Source organism: Rhinolophus sinicus, chromosome 17 (assembly GCF_057876585.1).
Source record: "Rhinolophus sinicus isolate RSI-liver-muscle chromosome 17, RSI-T2T, whole genome shotgun sequence".
Taxonomy (NCBI): Eukaryota; Metazoa; Chordata; class Mammalia; order Chiroptera; family Rhinolophidae; genus Rhinolophus; species Rhinolophus sinicus.
Window position 1 is genome coordinate 42864042 of NC_142517.1, and position 21970 is coordinate 42886011.

Sequence of the window (21970 nt, forward strand, 5' to 3'; positions counted from 1 at the left end):
CCACTACCACATCTGCCATTAATTACTATCTTGGTCAATGTTCTTGTTTGCAAATATCAGAAATCACTCTGGGTAGTTGTAGTTGAAATAGATTTAATAAAGAATATTAGGTAGCTCAGGGGATAACTGTGAGGGCTGGAGAAAACTGCTGGGTTTCCATCAGTAAAGTCCAGAGCCACACCGAAGAACTACCAAGGGAATTGCCACTATTTCTGCTAGCTCCAGAACCATGCAGCAGAACTAGCCTGAGGAGAAAACTCCTAGGTGCCAACCCCCTAGGTAGAGGTCTGAAAGTACACTGCTTATGGCACATATACAAAAATTGTGGAATAGGAATATTTGCTCTCTTTTTATTCCAGTTTGAAGAAATAGTCATCCTAAAGTGTTGAATACCTGATTTAAACACTGGTGGTGACAGTGCAGTGCTGACATATTTCCAGATAATTAAGTAAGAATATGGGCATTGCCTCCCTCTTCAGAGCTATGAGTCAAAAGTAACCATTATAGGGTGGCCAGTTCGCTCATTTGGTTCGAGCATGGTGTTACTAACACCAAGGTTGCCAGTTTGATCCCCGAATGGGCCATTGTGAGCTGTGCCCTCCTTAAAAAAAAAAAAAAAAAAAAAAGTAGCTATTATAACTACTTCAACGAACAAAACGCTCTAGAATATTGTGGCAGGAAGGATTCTGAGATGGCCGCAAGATTCTGTTCCCTGGTACACATGCCTTCTAAAATCCCTTCCCCTGACATGTGTGTGTGTGTGTGTGTGGCGGTGGGGGGCGCAGGGAGGGGTGGTGAATGAATGTGATGGGATATCACTCCCATGATTAGATTACTAATTGACCTTGAATTAATCAAAAGAGAGATTATCCTGGATGGGCCTGGCTTAATCTTGAAATCTTGAAAAGAAGGTAAAGCATCAGTAAAATGTTTTTTGGCTGGCCTGGGATATAAGCCAACTGCCAAATTGTGAGAGAAGGAGGGCACATGGCTAAAACTTGAAGACCCCTGGCCAAAAGCCAGTAGAAAATGGAGGCCTCACTTTTAATTGCAAAAAACTGAATTTTACTAGCAATCTGAGTGAGCTTGGCAGAGGATCCCAAGCTCCAGATGAGATTGTGGCTTGACCAACATTTTGATTTTAGCCTTGTGAGACCCTGAGCAGATAACCCAGTATGCCCTACTGGACTTCTGACCTACTGAAAGTGTGAGGTGATAAATGGGTATGAAGTCACTAAGTGTGCGACGATTTGTTATATAGTGGTAGAAAACTAATATGGCTGTGGTTAGGAATTATCATTGAGAGAATTTTTAGTTACATAAAATTTTTTCCCAAATCTCTTCACTTTGTATTTGCATTGCAAATGGAGACTTTCTCAGAGTTATGGGACAAAAGAAGAACAAACTCAACAATATAGCAATGAATCTTCTTCTTCAAATATAGAATCTACTACAGAACTTGGCCTATTATTGGCACATTTTAAATAGTAGATACTATCTCATATATATAGAAAGAAACTCATTAATTTTCATACTTTTAAAAATTCTACAATTTAGAGGTTCCTACTGCTTCCATTGTTAAAGCTTAAAGTTCATTCCCTCGTGTGAACAATATATGCATATTTCTGAGTGCAAGAATTCTTCATGTTAAAAAACCCAAACCTTTATGTACTTCCTCTCAGTTTCATAATTCAAAAATCATAGTGCATGTCTTCTTTTCTGTTCAAATTTATTTTACTGGAATAAATGGAGAATGAATGGTAACATTAGTTTTTCTTTTTCTTAATAACTGGATCATATTTTCAAATGATTGATTTGATTCACCAACAGATGATTGGATTCCAAATATTGTTTGAAAATACCTAATGGCTGTATAACAGAATGTTTAACCATGCTTTGTAGACCAATCCCAATTTTTAAGCTTCTAGATGTTACACACCTTTCTATCCTCTGCTACTATTTATCTGATCACTTAGAAGTCAGAAATTGGGCCGGCCCAGTGGCTCAGGCAGTTGGAGCTCCGTGCTCCTAACTCTAAAGGCTGCCAGTTCGATTCCCACATGGGCCAATGGGCTCTCAACCACAAGGATGCCGGTTCGATTCCTCGAGTCCCTCAAGGGATGGTGGGCAGCGCCCCCTGCAACTAAGATTGAACTAGGCACCTTGAGCTGAGCTGCCCCTGAGCTCCCAGATAGCTCAGTTGGTTGGAGCGCGTCCTCGCAACCACAAGGTTGCCGGTTTGACTCCCCCAAGGGATGGAGGGACTGCGCCCCCTGCAACTAGCAACAGCAGCTGGACCTGAAGCTGAGCTGTGCCCTCCACAAATAAGACTGAAAGGACAACAACTTGACTTGGAAAAAAAATGTCCTGGAAGTACACACTGTACCCCAATAAAGTCCTGTTCCCCTTCCCCAATAAAATCTTAAAAAAATAAATAAATTTGGTATTAAAAAAAAAAGAAGTCAGAAATTGTACTTGGCTGTGAGTAACAAAACCCAGAAAAACAGAAGCTTAAACAAATGAAGGCTTTTATTTTCTTCACATTTTGTGAAGCCTGCAGCTAGGTATTACAGGGCTGGTATAGTGGTTCCCTGCTCCCAGTAGAATCCAGGCCTCCTTCCGTGCTTCCATTAGCCATCTTTGGTGCATGCTTGTTGCCTCATGAGCCCAAGCTCAGTGCACCACTTCCAGTATTACATCTACTTTCCAGGAAAAAAGAAGAAAAAAATGCAAGGGCAAACATTTGTTAGCTCAGTGTGTATTGCTTTTAAAGAGGCTTCCTAAGATTCTCACCCAGTGACATTTATATGTCATTGGTCAGAGCACATGGCACTTCTATCTGCAAGGGATATTGCTAAGAAATTTAGTCTTTATTTTGTTTTTCCTTAGACAATCACTTTGTTGTCCCAAATGAAAGAAGGAAAGAATGGACAAAATTATGAATTTTTGCTACATATTGCATAGACAAAAATTAGTATTATTTAAAGATGAAAAGAAATTTGGACTGTCCAGCTTTGAATTGGGACACAACAAAACTATTATATATAATATTTCAATGTAGAATTGGATACTGTAAAGCAATGTGACACTATAACACAGTAGTATTGTCTTGACACTAGAAAGTTGTAAAAATATTTGCAATTATTCAAAGAAAACAGGGAGTTATAATAAATTCCATGGGATGAGCAGGCTCATAATTACAATGGTCAAAAATCCAATGTACATTTTGTGGGTTCTTTGTTAACTATCGATTCTCATTAAGTACAGATTTTGAAAGATAGGTATTTACATAATCATTTTTTTCTAAAACAAAGATCAATATTAGTATTCAGTTTTTATGAACATTTATATAGCAATAAACCAGATGTTCTAAGAAAAAAAGTGGTGTAGTGATAATAAATAGATGAACAACATGATGAAAATTTTTGACACTGAGATGTGCTCTATAAACAATGAAGATCATTTTCTTGAACAGAATAACAGTTGATCTAGTAGAGAATAATCTGACTTTTAGGGACAAGCTCAGTCCAGTTGGATAATTTACTTTTGCCCACTGAGGTAGCAGGTTAGTTTCAGTGGACTATAATTTGGGGTGGGAGGGAAACAATGAGTGAAAATGTGAATGCTCCTACTTCATCAGCAATTACTAGTCAGCATAGCAGCAACAAAAAAATCTCTAGAAGATGGCATGTTTCATACCTACTAAAATATATTTAGTCTACTCACAAGCATGTAAAATATATTTGTGCCTTTGATTTCCTTGTCTGTAAAATGGGAAAAACAATTATACCTACTTCATAGATTTGTGAGAATTAAAAGAGTCAATATGTGAAAATAGTATAGAATGGTGTTGGTACATAGTAAATGCTATGAATTTGCTATTATTAGTAGTGAAGTAAATCCAAAAATAAGGTAAATAACATCCATTTTTGAGTGGAGTTAGTGTAGGGTTGTCAAATGGAGATTTAGTCTTCCTGGTGAGGCTGGGGAAGAGAGGTGAAGATTAAATTTTTCCTTCCAGTGTTTTTGTTGGCAATGATACGGTCATTTAACTCTTATTCATGTGTGGGTCTTACCAGGGCTCTTGGAGAAGGATTGCGTCAATAGGAATTAGCTCTCATTATTTCGATTCTCCATTTCCTGTTCTTATTTGTAAAGCCTCTTTTATTCTTATTGGTTGTAAGTTTTCTGCCTTTAAATTTCAAAACTATACATTCCCCGCTGAACCTACTAAAGAGAAAGAAATCATTACATCCAGAAAGTGTGTTATACTCCTAAGCTCCAGGTGAGGTGGAAGCTGCTGTTGCAGGAGGCGTTGATGACCATTGGACAGTGTTATCTTAACAGAAGCAAAATTGGTAACTGCTCTAAACAAGGAGACTACAGAGGACATGGAATAAAATGTCTCATTTCATAATATGATATCTCCACTCTGTTAAAAAGTTCTGACAAAGACATCATTAGGATGGTTGAGGAAGGCTCTATGGGGAAAGCACTGGGTCCAAGGCTAAGCTCTGCCTCTTGCTGGTTATGGTTCCTTCCAGGAACTTGGTTGGCACTCATGACGATGGCCACTATATTTGACAGGTGTCCACCTCAGCTTCTATAACAAACAGTACCCACATTACATTGGGTTAAACAAAGTAGATGCTTATTTCTTTCTCTGAAGAAGTCCAGAGATAGGTAGTCCATCTCTGGGTTTAAGGTTTCTGTTTTTGTTCTAGCTGTTCCATAACCAGCAGGAAGGAAGTACAGATTCAGGAGTTTAGCCTCAATCTTTCTAAGGGCAAAACAGAAAAATGGCACATACCACACGCCATTGGCTGGAGGAACCAGCGGTCACATGGCTTCCTTCAGTTGTAGGAATGGCTAGATAAGGTAGTATTCTTTAGCTAAGTAGCCATGAACCCAACTGAAGTTGTTACTATGGAAGGGGAGGGTGGATTTTGAAAGATAACTAGCAGTATATTTTATCTGCTCCACCCACCTCACAGCATTTGGGAAAGGATAAAATCATAACCCAATCGAAAAAGCACAGGACTGGTTTTAATCCCATGCATGTGGTACCACCAGTATGCTACAAGAGCAATCCACTCAGCCTGATTGTTGTGGGTAAGAAGGCAGGGGCTGCAGTTAGGGTTAAAGGGATCCATCATTCCCTGCATGTTTATGTAAAAGGATTATGGAGGGGGCTCTCTTTGAAGACCTCAAGACACAGAAGCAAGGCTAGTAACCAGAGTTTGTCCAGAACAAACCTTTGTTATGGGTTTAAAATCCCCTTTCTTTGGACTCTGGAAATAATTATATTCATCATCCAGTTGTAGATATATGCCCTCTAATTATCCCCTAATCTTCAGTACAGTCTGTTCACATAGTACCCTTGGGGATTAAGGGATGATGTGATGCTGAGATGGCCTGTGTTCTCTGTGATCCCATCCTTGAGGTCACCATCACCAGCGGTAGCATTGTTCCAAAGGAAAGAAGTGGTTCTCTAGTACTAGGATTAGCAGAAAAGCAATCAGCAAAGCAGAGGGGTTTGGTGTCAAGTTCAGTGCTAAAAGACTGGGTGGTACTAGTGGACTAGAGGGTTGGGATACGTCCAGGGAGCAGGCACGTGGGTTCCACAAGTACCAAGGGTGCCAAAGAAATGTATACACATTTTAAGAAAGGAAAAACCTGTATTAGAATTGTAATACTTAATATACACTGGTAACAAAAGATGAATACAAGTCATGTTTGACTTCTGCAATTACAAGAGGTGCTCAAAGTAGTTACTATCAGCATAATTTTAATGTAGTTTTTTTCCTTTCTTAAAATATGTATACATGTTTTTGGCACCCTTCGTAGTTAATGAAGACATGATGGCAAGTCTAGAGGGGTTAGGTGAGTGCACTGTGGACATGGCTGATCCTGGAGTCCAACCTGCACTGGGAGGAATGGCATGTTGGATGAAGCTCATCTATCATGTGGGAAGGAGACAGGGACCTGGAATAGACCCTGTGGGCACAAAGCAGGTGGCATGGGGAGTGCCCAAGCAGAAGTAGACAGGAGGAAGTGATCAGCCAGCATGTCGTGAAGTCGGCCTTCCTCCTGGAGCAAGTCAAATATGCCCTTACAGAGTGACACACCTTTAAAACCTTGGGGTCACAAAAGTGAATGGAAACATACTTTTTGGTTGAAATTGTCCTTTATGCCAGACAACTGACATTTTTTGTTATGGAGAAGAGAGAAAACTTTCCTGACAATACTTAGATCTTCTCTGGCTACAGGTAATGAATAGCCCACTTGGGTATACTCTTTACCTTCCATGTAAGAGCACATGCTTGGCCGTTTTCATTCAACAAGTGTTTCCCAAACTTCACTGATAAAAAGAATAATGTGGGTTCCATCCCAAGCCAACTGAAGCAGAATCTGCCAAAGAAGGGGATCTAAGAATCTGCATCTTTAACAAGGACTCCTGTTAACTCTTTGACCAGATGCATTGGGAAACATGATGTTCTCAAAGCAGTGGTAGCAACATTCGAAGCTGGGGTGGCTCTGTGGCCAGTGAACTGGTATAAGTGAAGGACTTAGGGTGGGCTATAGGAGGACACTGGAATCTAGGCAGACACAGAAGTTAAACCCAGATGAGGAACAGAAAAATTCAAAGAGAAGCAGAACCATGTTGATGGGCTCCCTAAGTCTTCACCTTGGTCATTTTGCCCTCTGGGCCCCATTTCCTCACATGTGAAACACTGGGTGACCCTACTTTCAGAGTCCGGTTGGGAAGGCTCATCCCACTCAGGCCTATCACAGTCTCCTCTTTAACCCAAGCAAATCTGCTTAGAATTGCTTTGCTCATTGGGCTTCTACATTAGATTTCATTTAAATAAGTGTTCTGTACCATTTTTTCAAAGTTTGAAAACGATTGCACTAAATGATTTCCCAGGTCCTTAAAGCTCTAGGACATTAAGTGTGTCTGTAGCAGCAATGCCAACAACACAGGTCATTAGCACAGAAAAGAGCGCCAGGGGCCTAAGGAAGCAGGCAGCATTCTGAGGCCTAGTTTTTTTTTTTTTTTTTTTTTTTTTTTATTGACTCCTGCTGTTCACATCTGCTGGCTTCCTTGTTATGGGCTGACATTTAACTGGAGAGGAAATAACTGTGGTCTCTCCATGAATCTAGCAACTCAACTCAAAGACAAAAATCTACCCCAAAGGTTGTTTGTCATTGTATAGACAAAATAATAACTGGTTGATTTTCTGAATGTTCCCCTTTTTGGTAGTTATTTTACTGTAAAGTAGCTATAATCAAATATAAGTCCTGTTGAGTGACCTGACATAAGACCAGCTGTGCATTCAAAAGCAGCTGTAGCCAGCAGCAAGCTAGGTGCCTGGTGCTAGAGTTTGTCAGTTGAGAGATGCTACTTCCCCTCTTTGGACACTGCACACTAGTACGTCTTCAGAAATAAGTGTCTGTTTACAAATGAACATGACCTTTGCCTTCCTAGTCACTCTTCAAACCAGGGAAAAGACTGCTAAGTATATGTGGCAAAACTTGGATTCAGGTTCAGAGCTGTGCTTATTAGTGGACGTTAGATGAATCACTTACCTTATCTAAAGTGGGGGATAATAATATCTACTTTGCAGCAGTGCTGTGAGGATTAAATAAGATAACGCATGTGAAAGCATTTTATAAATAGCACAAAGTTTTACAAATATAAAGGTATATTTATCATAATATGAATAATGACACCATATTCAAGCAAACAACATTCGGAAAAACAAGATCCCATTCACAAACTATACAAATGCGTTTATTTATAATCAGACAATATGCATGTATTAACAATGCATGCATTCATTCATTCACTCATTCATTCATTCACACATTCATTCACTAGGTCCTGCCTATATAGCACCTATCCCTGTGGGAGATCAGTAAATGAAGGGGGAATGGTTAGGTGAAAAATACATTTGGGGATTGATGATCATACAGTTTAATGTCTATTGAGCCAGTGCTGTGTTCCAAGAATGAGGCTCCTCCCTCCCTGTGGGAACATAGATCATTGAGACCTTATTTTCTCCAGTGGTGGGGCTCATAGCAGACAGGAGAGAGTGGCTCGGTAAATCTGATAATCCAGAGGGCATCCAGAGTTGGCCCCTAACTTGGCAAGTGAATGCTGACTGAACGTAAGTTTTCAATCGGGCCACTTTTCAGGATGTTCATTGCTCTCCCTATTCCTCACTGAACCATGGTAGTCATACCTTGCTTGGATGCTCGAGTCTCCCAAATGTCCTGAATAAATTATACAGGATCTCTTCAGCACTGAGACCACTTTGACCTTTCAGAAGAGAATGACTGGATGTGTAGACTACTTGACTTGTGGACTAGTAGAGTGATCAAAACCACTCTAACCTAGTACTGAAGGCAAAATGACTTTGTAAATAAAAAATAAGATAAAGTAAGTGTGCCTCCATTGAAGCTCTTTTAAATTGTAGCAGAGAACACAGTGATTTAGTCTGATTATGTTAATACGATACACACAATGATGTAGCTTTAAGTAGCACAAATAAGTGGACCCGGTCTGCCTGCTGGAGCGCTGCCAGGACCACCACACCCTTGGTTTACCTGTATTACATTTCGACACGCCGCACCAGGCATTAGTCTCCCACGTCCTGACCATTTATGTCACTGCTTTTACTTACACAGGATTAATTCCAAACTTGCTTTTGTTACTTTTAATAAATGTAAATAAAAACAAATGCAAGCTTGGCCATATAATCCCCTAAAGGTAGGCTGAGTTGGATGGTAACTACCAGAATTTTCCAGTCTACCGGAAGCTTCTTTTGATATCCCTCACTTCTCTCTGAAGTGGTAACAATGAAGATTAAAGTATTTTCCCCTATTGAGTGCTTCTCTCCCCACACTCTTTCCCTACTTCTGAAAGGCTCTTAGGTCAGACAAGAGCATTGCATATATTTTGCAATCCAAAGAGATCAAGCAAGGATAAAGGGCAGGGTTTCCTGCTGGGGAACCCTCTGAGGCCAGCAGCCTTCCCTCTGAGGCTCTGTAAGTCACTCCCTGTCCTGCCCTGACATTTTCTGTGCCTTTGACTTTGATTAGGTCCAGAGACTCCTGTGTGGGGGAGGCAGCTGGTATGTACCTTTCCTCTGCGTGTGAGAAATCCCATCAGGCATCGTGAGGTATTGAAGTGGTTGCCTCGTGCTCTGTTATCGAATGATTCCTCAGAGAAAGGCCATTTCCTCTTCCACACTTTTGGGAGGTGACAGTCCTGTTGCTCTGGACACAGTTTTTCCCAGGCCTATGGTGATACCTGTGGCTTTGTTCCATGGTGCTTTGAAATCTCCATTTATCTAGTATGTTTACAACTCTTGGATATAGATGAAGTGTATACATCCTTTGCTGTTCTTTAACACTGTAACATTATTATAACATGTGTACAACTCTCTTTAAATATATATATGTATGCACATATATATTATATATATATATAATACATATATTTGATAGGCTAGGTAATAGATAAACTTACAGTTGCATAAAGGTTGTGTGAAGAACTTTTGGAACTTATTTAGTTCATGCATTTATGGTCACCAAACACCAACACAAATTAGTGATCTTATGATAAATTTTGTAATAATTCTAAGGTTATGCTGAACAAAGTGGGTTCACCCCTCAACCCTAATCTCACAATAATAATGGCAACTAACATTTGACCAAGGCATGGCAGTTGGGAAAGTACTGACCTATAAATTACCCATAATGTTCCTCATACCGTTATCAATGCCATTTTACAGATAGAAACCCGAGGCTTACAGAGGACAAGAGATTTGCCCAGGATCCCTCAGGAGGTACATGCAGAGTCAGGATTTGAGGCCAGCCTTCTGACTGTAGAGCCACAGAGGCTGCCCAACCTATGCACGTTTCCTATACTTCTCCCAGAGTCAAAGGAGCCGGCCAACATGTTGTGGTGATAACTTACAGGAGTAGGCATTGAGGGACGGTGATTTGGTTGTTATTTTGCTGCCTGTAGTTGTGTGATTCTGGGTAAATCTCTTAACTCATGCAGGCCTCAGGTTCCTCATTTCTCATAGGAAGAGTTTGACCAGATAGTGTTTGTCAGTGGAAGGGGTGAGGGAAGTGGGGGAAGGGGGTGAGAGGTGGAGGGGGTGCTGGCTGCGTGCAGGCATTTCAAAGATTCTGCAAATGCCTGGTTGACTTCAAGGAGGCGGAGGGTAACCTTTGACCATTCTTAACTCCTGTTTTCAAACGTCTGACTTCATCTAAACAGCCTCTTAGTTCAAATGTTGTAAATGGTAGGAGAAACCACATCACTATACAGAACCAAAAAAGAGATGTTGAAAACTAGTTTTGCAACCTTTACCCTTCACCCACTATGGAATACTAAAGGATTAAAGTTGAAAAGGCCAAGGATGGATAGAAATTGGAAGACTTCTTTAGAGAGAGTTCTGAGTATGCTGTTAGTATCCTTTACCCAAGGATAGGGCAGGGGGGTGGAGGGGAAGGGTACTTTCCCCTCCCCCATGGTCAGTGAATAGGGCTTTAGGGAGGACACTGGGAGTACTTGATTTGTGCTCCCTGTTGCCTGAGGAGACTCTGTGCATCTGTATCCGGTTCCACCTTGACAAGTCTAGAGCAAGTGGCTCGCTGAAGCCCTCCATGTGGAGTGGAGGACTGTGGTTTAGGAAGTAACTGCACTCGCTGTGAAAGGCCAAAGGAGCATGCTTCTTGTGGACCAGGTGCAGACTAAGAAAGAGAAAGAGCTGGCTTGGGGTTGCCTTACATCCTACCTAAGACAGCTACCTCTTACAAAGAGACCTCTGTAGAAAAAGGCTGGGGGTAGGGACTAATGGAAGACTCATTAGAAGCCAATCTGTAGACTTCCACTTACATTTGTCACAGGAATAGCAAATGAAAGTCCACAGAAGTGAAAGTCTCCCAAGAACCTATGACAACACCCCTTGAGAGAAAAGTCAACTTTAAACACTTACGAGGCCTAGCGTACACCAGCACCACCCAGGACAGCCCCTGCTGAATAAGATTTCTCTTGCCTCTGCTTTCCCTCTCCCTCCTGACCCTTTAATTCTGAAGATGTCAGAGACTCCATTAATTAGCTGGGGCGAAACAGGTAGAAGAAGAAAATGAAAAGCTAAAGATCAGGCAACCCAAAGCCCCTTCCCCACTGCTGGGGCCCAGCGTGAATCTCTCCCACTAGGGAGGGCGGAAGCATGAACTTTGAAAGGAGTTCCGAGGTTTGGTTACACTGAACTCGTCAGACTAATCATTGAATTGTAATTACTTGCAGGAATACAGTGAGCAAAGGACTTTCTCCCCCTTGATTAAATCTGAGAAAGACCAGAAAAGGTTGGCACCAAATTGCCTCCAAAGGAAAGGGAACACCAGCCCCAAACAATGGGCCTGCAGGGGCAGTGGAGAGAAAGGAAAAAGTTATTTTCTGTTACCTTTCATGGGTGCTGAATAACGAGCATAATGGTTACATCTAATATAATAGTATTTTTCCTTGTTCCTGATAAGTTGATGGGAAAAAGAGTGTCTCATTCTGAAAAGCTTAAAAATCACTAAAACTCAATGTTGTCGAAAGCCACTTCTGACATTGGCATCAATACCAGTTAGAACAGAGTGGAAAAAAATTGGCAGCAGGACTCGTTCCCCCCACCCCCACCCCGCCGCCTTCCCCATTGTGTTCACATCCATTTAGATCTTGTGGCATGAAATTTAAGGAACTGAAATCATTTCTTTCTCTATGAAGCGATGATGCAACTTTTATCCTGGTCCGTCCCATCCCCCCACCCCCAATGCACAGACAATAATAAACCTTACATTTGGACCAGGGGGACGAACGGAAGAGGGAAGAAGCAAGTGAGAATAGCAAGATGCATGTTGATGTGGTTCATCTTCTTACAGCTTCAAATCTGTTTGCTGCCAAGCAATTTGAAGCAGTTTTATATTAAAGCCAACTTGGACATATGATGTTGTAGCATGTAAAACTTGTACGATTGTTAAATCCAACAAGAGATTTGATAGAAATGTCGAGCTTTCAGCTGTTTCAGCCTTAGTTCACTTACATCCTGAGGGTTCTTAGTTCACCCTGCTCTGCTAGTAGAGGAGTTTTTCTGGAAGTGCTTGAGGAAATTTGGCCTAATTTGCTTCTCTTCTCAGGATCACCTGTATTGGGAATAGCAAAAAATTATTCAAGAACCAAAGAAATGGCACTTTGATGATAGAAATGAAGGCAGTTTGATGGGAGGTGGAAGAGATCTTTTGGTGGGTGTGTGAAGCAACTCTAATTTCATATATTCTGCCAACTGACAGGGCCAACTCTGTTTATAAATCTCTGTATAACCAGGTAAGAAAAGAATAAGAATGATTTAATGGGAGTTTATTAGACAACCTTTTCCCCAAAGTATATTTAATAGAATACTAGTCTCATAAAAGGCCTTAGAAAACGAGTTCCATGGTCAGCTAAGTTTGGGAGGCGCCTTCTCAGAGAGTCACAAAAGCACAAAGATGTTAAAGGCTCTGAGAAATCATGCAGCAAGATACACAAGTTTGTTTGACCCAGTGTTGCCCAAATACAGTGGATCATTTAAAAAGTGTAACTCCTCTATTTATAACTATATTATAATGATATAAATGATGTAGGATCTGTCGAGTTTCTGGGTGTGTGCCGGGATCGTGTCTCGTGAAGCCCAAGAATGGACACACAGACCAGGGAGAGGCAAGTAGTTGTAAAGGAAGATAGTTTATTAGAGGCTGGAGAAGAGGTTGCAGCTCCCTTGCGGGAGGGGGTCCAAAACTGGGAAGCCCGGTGACTGAGGCAAAAGCTCTTGCTTTTATACCTTCCCTTGCCTGCTTGGGGAAGGGGGCTGGAGGCTTCTAATGGAATTCATCTATCAGGTTTGTCCTGTTTGTCCATCCTGAAGGGATAAGGAACTAACCCATTTCTATTTATCAGATCTGCTCCTTTGTCCAGCCAGAAGGGATTTGAGATAATGTATTAACCTTAAGGTGTATTCTCTTGTCTCTGTCCTGGAGTGAAGGAGACATTCCAGAAACTGGAGTTTCAGGATATGGCTGCTTTTTGTTTATTCCACCAGGGACCCCCCCTGTTTACCTAGCAACACACTAACTAACCTGTCTCAATAATACCTCAGAATTAGTATTCTGGGGAACATATCTAGGGAAACATGATACAAGATTACATTATAGATCAAAAATTACCATCTTTTTTTTACCCAGGACTCCTCTTTCCCCACCCCCATTTTATCTCATGTCTTGAACATATTTCCTAGCAAATAAAATCAAATTTATCTCACTCACAGTTGTATCAAATGAAGTTATGCAAGCATAGGAATGTATAAGTAGTATTTGCTGCTGCAGATTCCTTGACTTTGGCTGTAGTCTGTACTTGCCCCTAGGTGCATTCTGCTGTGGGTACTCAGTTTGGGTATTACAACCTGATAACAGTCTGACCCCCAGTTTCATCAGAGGAATGCCTGTGGCAGCATCAACAGCCAATCAGAACTTTTCAGCAATATGAGCTAGTCAGTTGCCAGACCGAACTGATATAATTCTAGCCCAAAGCAAAGAAATAAGATGTTATAACTAACTTGTGTGAATCGATACATGGGGCATGTACAATTGTCTCTAGAAGTTTGAAAATATTTAAAATAGCCCTAGGATGTCTTGCTAACTTCACAGATCCCTAAGCATCCAGGTGTTACAGATTGAGATGTACAATAGGCCATTTTACAAATGCCATAATTATGCTTATATGGCATACATGGCCTTTGTATTCAAAGTAAAGGTGACTTCCTATTAGGTAACCCTCAAGATAAAAAAAATTGATAACATGTTACAGAAAGTATGCAAAAATAAGAAAATTCTGAAGCATGGCAAAACTTTTGTTCTTTAAGCAATACATTTTATTTCCAGTTTATTGAATATAAGGACATTCATGCATCGTGCTTTGCAGATGACAAAGCACTTCTACGTTAATCATCTCACTTAACTGTCCCAGCACTCAGCTGATACTGCCGTCAGTACACAATGTGGCATAGAAAAGTGATGCGTTACATAATTTTTAGGAACTTTTGGGTGCACATGTTGGAAATACAACATAAACTACCTTATCAAGAAAGGCCATTTACTGGAATGATACTGGTGGGTTTTTGTTTTTTCACAGACTTGTAGGAAGTGTTGCATAACCAGACCTGGGTAGCACCGAGATGGAGCAGGGCTACATGCATACTGCAGGCCAGGAATGAGAAAGCTCTCAGCATTTATCTCAGTCTCATGCACCTCTCTGGATGTTGGCTTCATTCTCTCTCATTTCTGACTGGCTTTCTCCACGTGGGGGAAGACATGCTTACCAGAAGTACCTGAGTTTTACATGTAAGTGTGGAGCCACCGGAGACCAATGTACTTCAATTCATACTTCATTCCAAGGCCAGAAGCCACAGAAAAGACTGTGGCTCAGCTTAAGTCCCATGATAACCTGTGGATGAATTAACAACAGCCAGGGAGCTGGGCCTTAATGTATGCATATGGAGGCTCCTGCGGCACACATGTACCTGAAGTACAGCTGTGAGAGTAGGAGTGGGGAAGAAATCCATTCTTAGAAAAGTTGTGCTAAGCAGACAATTGTGTAGGTGTGGACTCCGTATCATGCACTGGTGGTCTCTCAGAAGCACCCCCAAGCACACAATAGCTGAATCTATGCTCAACTGCATAAGGAGAATGATTGTATATTAATGGAAACTCTGTGGGTCATTTCTTTCAAGGAGACCAAATCTTCCCCATCTCACACCAAAAGAGATGTAAGCCATGTTCTATTCAGGCCTGGGGTAAACACAGCACAGGTTTCTTCTTGAGTTCCTGTTTTAAGGGTAAAAATGGTTAGAAAAGTACTATGAGAAAATAACTCATGACCTGGAGGAAGAGAGGGCATCTTTGTGTCTGGACTATTTCTTTATATGAGAGTTGACAGTGAGATAAGGATGAGGGGTTTGGTTGGACCTTAAACTTCAACTCTCTAACCTTCCCAGGAAGGTCTGTCTGCAAATGTCTCCACCCCTTTTCTAGGAGGGAGGAGGAGGAGTGAAAAAAATGTGTGGGAAAGAAAAGAAACAGTTCTAGAAATTAAAAAGAGGAATTGTTTGGGTAAGAACTGTTTGGTTTCCAGGCAGGTGTCAGGTGTAGCCAGGCCTACACAACTACAAAGGAATATGCAATTGTAGAACCAGAAATCTGTTAGGAACATAGCAACTTGTGCCGTTTGCATTTCTTGTAATCGTTTCCTTTTACTTCTCTCAGTATTATTCTTGAAAGCAAAGGCGTATTTTACCTGTGCTAAGGGGAACTTCCACCCCACTTACTCCCTAACCCCCTGCCTTTCTGTGCCCATATTTTGAGGGAGGAGCCTAATATCCATGGGGCTAGTTTTGGTGATAGCTCTAGAATAAAAATGACAAAATTCCAAGGACCAAGAGAAACTCCCTTTTGTGGTTGGTATGGTGGTAGAGGGAGGCGGTGGTATTGAGTGTTTAGAAGCTGTAATGGTTAATTTTATGTGTCAACTTGGTTAGACCACGATGCCCATATGTTGGTAAAACATATTCTGGATGTTTCTGTGAAGAGTTTTTTTTATTTTTTATTTTTTGATAAGATTAACATTTAAAATGATGGACTTTGAGTAAAGCAGATTATCCTCAATAATGTGGGTGGACCTCGTTCAGTCAGTTGAAGGCTTGAGTAGAACAAAGACTGAGCTGGAATAAATTCCGTCAGCAGACTGCCCTTGGACTCTTTGCTGGGTCTTCAGCTTGCCCTACAGAATTTGGATTTACCAAGCCTCCACAATTACATGAGCCAATTCCTTAAAATCAATCTCTCTCTCTCTCTCTCTCTCTCTCTCTCTCTCACTCTCTCTCTCCCTCTGTCTCTCTCTCTCTCCACACACACACACACACACACACACACACACACACACACACACACCCCTTGTTGGTTTTGTTTCTGTGGAGAACTCTGACTAAGACAGAAGCTGTTTCTACAACCAAACTTTATACAGAGATTGCCGAGTCAGAGCTCTTCCTAAACCTGGAGGCTGTTGCTGTACATAGCTCTTTACTTGAAGAGAGTAACAAGAGAGAAGAAACTGATTTCCCACATATCAGTGACTATTTATTATTTACTGAGGGCCTCTTTCTGCTAGGTGTTAATACTCAGCAAGGTAGCATTTGGACATGTAGGGATGAGAGTGAAAAGGGGCTCTGATTCATAGAACGACTTGTCCTGGGAGCATGTAGTGGTGTGCAGGGATGTGAACAGAGTGTGGGCCCAGGTGCCCAGTTTGGTAGGTGCCCAGGAAATGTGAAGGGAATTATAGAAATATTATGTAGGAAAAGGTTTGCATGGCCTTGATTGCCAGGCTAATGAGGCATGCCTTTTCTCTATAAGCAACTGGAAGACAATGAGGATTTTTGAATGAGGGAGTGAAATATTTGGAGGGAAGGATGCTGCGATGCAATTCAGAATGACTTGGAAAGAAAAGATTGGGAGCAAAGAATCCATTTGAACATTTGTTGTAATTACCTCCGTATTAATTCCTTTATTCTTTTATTCACTGGACATTTAGCGAGCCTCCGTAAGTGCCATGCATTGTGCAGCTTAAAGAGAGATACAATGGAGACTGTGCCTCTAAAGCATCCACCATTCTGGGAGATGTGTACGGAGGAAGAACTGTCAGCAAATATTGTGCAAGTATTTCCCAGCCTTTAGTACTTAGGCCTGAGGCTCTCACATCAAATTCTGACACTGAGCCGAATTCAGAGTTTTTCTGCATGCCTAATAAAGTGATACCAAGTGCTTTTGTACCTTGTTCATATATCATCTCATAATAATAGAAGACAAATATCCAAATGAAAAGTGGAAAAATAATCCCAGTAATTATGGACCTGATACACACACACACACACACACACACACACACACACACACACACACACACAACCTATCAGCTCCTGAGGGACGGTGAGTTTGCTCTCTAGGCTATCTCAGGATTAGTCCCCGAGCCTGAGAGAATGCCCTTACACCCGGTAAACTCGGTACTGGTGACTCAGAGGATGGGCTCTGTGAGCATAAAGATTGGACTTGGACCTGAACACATTATTTTCTTATCTTTAATCTCCACAAAGTGTGTGTTTATTCTCCTCTCACAAAAGCCAAGCCCAAGGTGCGCTGCCTATTTTATTAAGGAATTACTTCTCTTTGAACAGCTGTGTGTCCTGTACATACCCTCCTGAGAAGAGAAGGCATGGCAGAGAGGCGCACACACTGAGAGCTGGCCTGTACAGAGCGTTTCTCGGGCCCCGTGATACAAGCAGTGACACCCTGGAGGGCCATGGATCAGTGAAGGGATAGGAGGAGTTTTCATTTCAGTCATTCATTCACCCGGAAAGCCTCAGCCCTATCTCACGAACCTAGTTTCTGAGAAGTCATGCAACCTGATTGCATTTTACAACTTGGTAAATGATATATTCTAAGGGCTCATAAAAATTAATCTAGATGCTTGTTACAAAGCTGACACCATAAAATGAAAGAAGGAGCAGAAGGCTGCTTTCTGTGTGAGTCCAGGATGGGGCAAGCTGTGTGTGGGTCCACAAATTGTCGAGCAAGAAAGAGGCTCCTTCTAGTACTTTTCCTTGTTGGAACTGGCCATGCTCAGGGCCTCGGACAAGGGCCCTCATTCTCTGGCTATAGACACAAAGAGCTTAAGAGATGCGATGGAAGCAGGAAAAGCTTCCCTTTGAGAGGTTTCTAGAGTGTTCCCCAAGGTGGTTCTTCCTTCAATCCCTCCTTTCAATTAAATAAAATCATTAAGTATTCTGAAAGTAATAATAGCTATCATTTACTAGGACCTAATGTGTGACAATTTATTTACACGTGTTGTCTCTTCAATTCTTACTATCATGTATCACGTTCACTAGTGATCCCTAGAGAATCAGAAAAAATAACTTGCCAAGGTCACATGGCTAGAAAGTGAGGGAGTCTCTATACAAACCTAGGACTGCCTACTGCCACTGCCCATACTTACATGAATTCTGCCTTATCTAAGGCAATATCTGGGTCATTTTTACTTATTTACTGTGGAGGTAAAATGCAGGTCATGAATGTTTTAAGTGGAAGGAAGTAAGAAGTCTAATTTTCTTCCTTCTAAACAATCTCTAGCTCTCTTGAGAGAGAACAGGGAAAGATACATGAAAATATTTTGAGTCCTCCTTTTTAAGCACTGTGTCAAATTTTTAATAGCAAGGCAATAGCTAGGGAGTGACTTGATATTTTTAGAAATTGAAAATTTATTTTAAAAAACAAGTAAACAGTAACTGGGTAGATTCCCATTACTGTTAAGATCTTTGCCTATTAGTTTCTAGTATTTTTTAAAAGAAAAATTGCTTTACTGTTTAAAAGTCATTCAAACTATTTAGGAAAGTAAAAATGAAAAGTCAGTCAATCACCCAGAAACTACCACGGTTAAGGCTGGAAGGACATGCGTCTTTCTATGCATACACTCAAGAAGATATACCTTATAAAAATGGCATCGTGGTGTAGTGCTATTTCTCAATAAGAAAACAAATTTTGAATTTTGAAAAATTAAATGAAACACAACGGGAGGAATTGTTGAACTTCATGTACATGTTTCTTCTCCACTAGGGATATTTTCTAAATCTCTCTCTAAGGTTATAAAGAGGTTGTGAAGAATATTTAAAAGTATTTCCCCCCAATTATATGGTATAAAATGAGAACATTGACGTTGTCATTCTTCCATCTCCCCTTTGCCTATCTCTCAAATGTTATTGGTTATTATTATTTTCAAATTTCCAGATTTATAATGTTTACATTCTGTAATTATAACTTCATTGTTTTATTGTAACTTTTTTGTTTAAATGGAAGTGTTCCCTACCAGTCTTAATACTATAGTTTCTTTGATCTTTACTTTGATTCATCTCTTATTTGTTTGGATTGCATTATCAGATATTTTTGCAAAAGGGACACATGGGCACTATATTCCCTGGTCGTTTCATGTTTGAAAATACCTGTTGTTGTCTTTATATCATGACTGAATCAATGCTCCTGAGTCACATTTTTTTTTTTTTTTTTTACTAGAACTTTGTGGCCTTTTCTCTAGTCTTCTGCCACTATGTATTATTGTGGAGACATGAGTCCAGTTTGATTTTTTTCATTTTTGTAGGTGCATTTCTCAGAGTTCTCCACAGAAACAGAACCATTAAGAGCCATATGTATATATGTATATCTTATATATATCTTATATATCCTATATATATAGGAGATTTATATAGAGATTTATTATAAGGAATTGGCTCATGGGATTATGGAGTCTGAGAAGTCCTAAGATCTGAAGTTGGCCAGCTGGAGACTCAGGAGAGCCTATGTGCAGTTCCAAACTGAGTCTGAAGGCCTGAGAAGTAGGAGAGTTGATGGTATGCTGTTCAGTCAGAAAGCTGCCAGGCTCAAGACTCAAGAAGAGCCAATGTTTCAGTCCCAGTCCAAATGCTGGAAAGGATGAATGTTAAAGCTCAAGCAGTCAGGCAAGGAGTTTCCTCTTACTCAGACTTTTTGTTCTGCTCAGGTCTTCAATGGATTGAATGAAAGCTATCCACATTGGAGAAGGCCATCTGCTTTACCCAGTCTACTGATTCAAATGTTAATCTCACCCCAGAAACACTCTCACAGATACACCCACAATAATATGTAGGCATATGTCTGGGCACCTCGCAGCCTGGTCAAGTTGACACATGAAATTAGCCATCACAGTAGTAATATGCTTTCTTGGATATCTAAAGAATTCTTTCTTTGTCCTTGATCTTCAGTAGCTAAGCGAGTTGGTGTCTATATTGAGACTTCTGTATAATATTTTCTTGGAACTGATTTGCATATCCAGTTTTTCCCTTGACTTGAGGTATTGATATAGAGGATTTTTCTTGCTATTACATCTTTCACCACAGCTTCTGCTTCATTTGTATTTTCCCTAGCATAGAAACACCAGTTACCATTATTTGGGATTTTAATATTTTATTTTCTCTGTATTGTTAGTGTTATTCGAATTGACTTTGTATTTTGTCTTTTAAAATTTCATATTCAGTGGTGTCTAATCCTTGCCATCCTTAGTTTATCAGTTAGTTCTGTGACATAGTACTAGTCAAATCTTCCTTTTGCTCTCATTCTGTTGTTTTATCACCTTATCTTTAAGCTCATACTTTATTGAATTCATACTCTCATTAATTTATGCGACGGCATGAAGCAAATGTTAATGATTTCCTTCTGGGTGTTTTCTGTCCTTTATTCCTCTTCCTCCCTCCCTCCCTTTCTTCTTCCCCAGTATTATGTTTTCAGTTCCCATTACATTTATTTTCATTCTGTTCCTGCTTGGTCAGTTCTGTCCAGCTTTGCCTCTGTTATGCTGTGGAAGACTTCTTGACTCAAGTCCCACTGAATCCAATGTGATTTCTTCTCTGGGCAAGGGTTTGAAGCTGAGTACTTTTTCTTCTATTTATTTTCTGAAGCTAGTATGACTTTGGGGGCCTGATTTTAGGGTTACTAGCTGAGTTAGACCGGCTCTGTCTTGTTTCTCTTGGATTTTTCTCTTTCTTTCTCTAGCCATTAACTTTTGAAATATGGTATCAGGTTATACCACTGTTCGTGCTTGGTTGCCTTTGGTGAATCTATGCCGAAGAAGGTTCCTAAATCTTTATTTTGCTCAAATTTTATGCGTTGGGGTCAAATAAATTCTTTCTTTCGTTTTCTTTCATATGCTTTTAGAACAATTAACCCAGAAGTTATAATGATACGAGAGGTAACTAAATGAAGAAGTTGACTTGTATTTAAGTCAGAGAAACTTTTTTTTTTTTAAATTTAGGGAGCACCATCTCATTATGACACGTGACCCTATTGTACAGGGGAAAGAGAACTGAACTGAGCATCAGATAACCTTACATTTCAGCCCCCAGATCTAGCATATATAGCTGAAACTGGGGAAAGCCCTTCACTTCTTTAACCCTCATTTTCCTCAGCCGCAAAATAGGATGCTGGTATCCACCATAACCACTTCAGAGAGCTGTTGTGAGGCTCAAATGAGGTAATTAAATGAAAGAGCTTTGTAAATAGCAAAGTGACAGTTAATATAAGATGTTGTCATTATTATTATTATTATTATTATTATTATTATTATTGAATCCTTATTTGTAGAGCTTACCATAAAGAAGGTTATACAAGCATGCTTGGGAAGGAGATTTACCAGATGAAGAGTCTATCTGATTAAGCTAGGGAGTTTTTCCTAACATTCTTATTTCCCCGTCCCTATTCTGAGAGGGAGAGCGAATATGCAGTTTGAAAGATGTTATTAGCTTATTCTGTATTCCATCTCCCGTCTCCATTGAGAAGTAATAGGTTTTGACATTCACCCACCTGAAAGACAGGTGACTAAGTTTCTCTTGCTGCTCTATGTATTTGTAAATATTAATAAAATGTTCAAGCAGTCCTTGCATGAAAGAGTTAATAGCATTAACCACATTTTAGTATTTTTCTTTTTATGGTTCCTTTTGGATTTTAAGAGATTTGCATTGTTTTTTTTCAGTTTTGATTAAGATTCTTTTCAAAACATATTCTCTGCTGACTTGAAGGAGAAGAGCTGTGAAAACTTTGACCACAAGTCAAAGACTGAGTAATAAACCTTGTTTATAATAAAACTAATCTGAATCACGCAAATCAAATGATTTATTTGCTTATGAGTTTTATTTTGAAACTAAAATTTTATTTATTCCACCTGTATTAAAAAAAATTCCCTTTGCATATTTACAAAAGCAGTAAATACATGGGACTAGGTTTCATACCTTCACACATGCCG

General features: G+C 40.2%; 2 long non-coding RNA genes across 6 annotated transcripts in view; one reads left to right on the top strand and one right to left on the bottom strand.

The window, feature by feature from the left end:
- Positions 1 to 21970, top strand: part of LOC141570624 (uncharacterized) — a 757454-nt gene that overhangs the window by 51393 nt on the left and 684091 nt on the right. The window lies entirely within an intron of this gene.
- On the bottom strand, positions 2518 to 13493 carry LOC141570620 (uncharacterized). The gene is made up of 3 exons (XR_016019677.1): positions 13366 to 13493; positions 4077 to 12210; positions 2518 to 2699 (listed from the first exon to the last, which is right to left on the bottom strand). It is a non-coding gene; the product is annotated as an uncharacterized LOC141570620 (long non-coding RNA).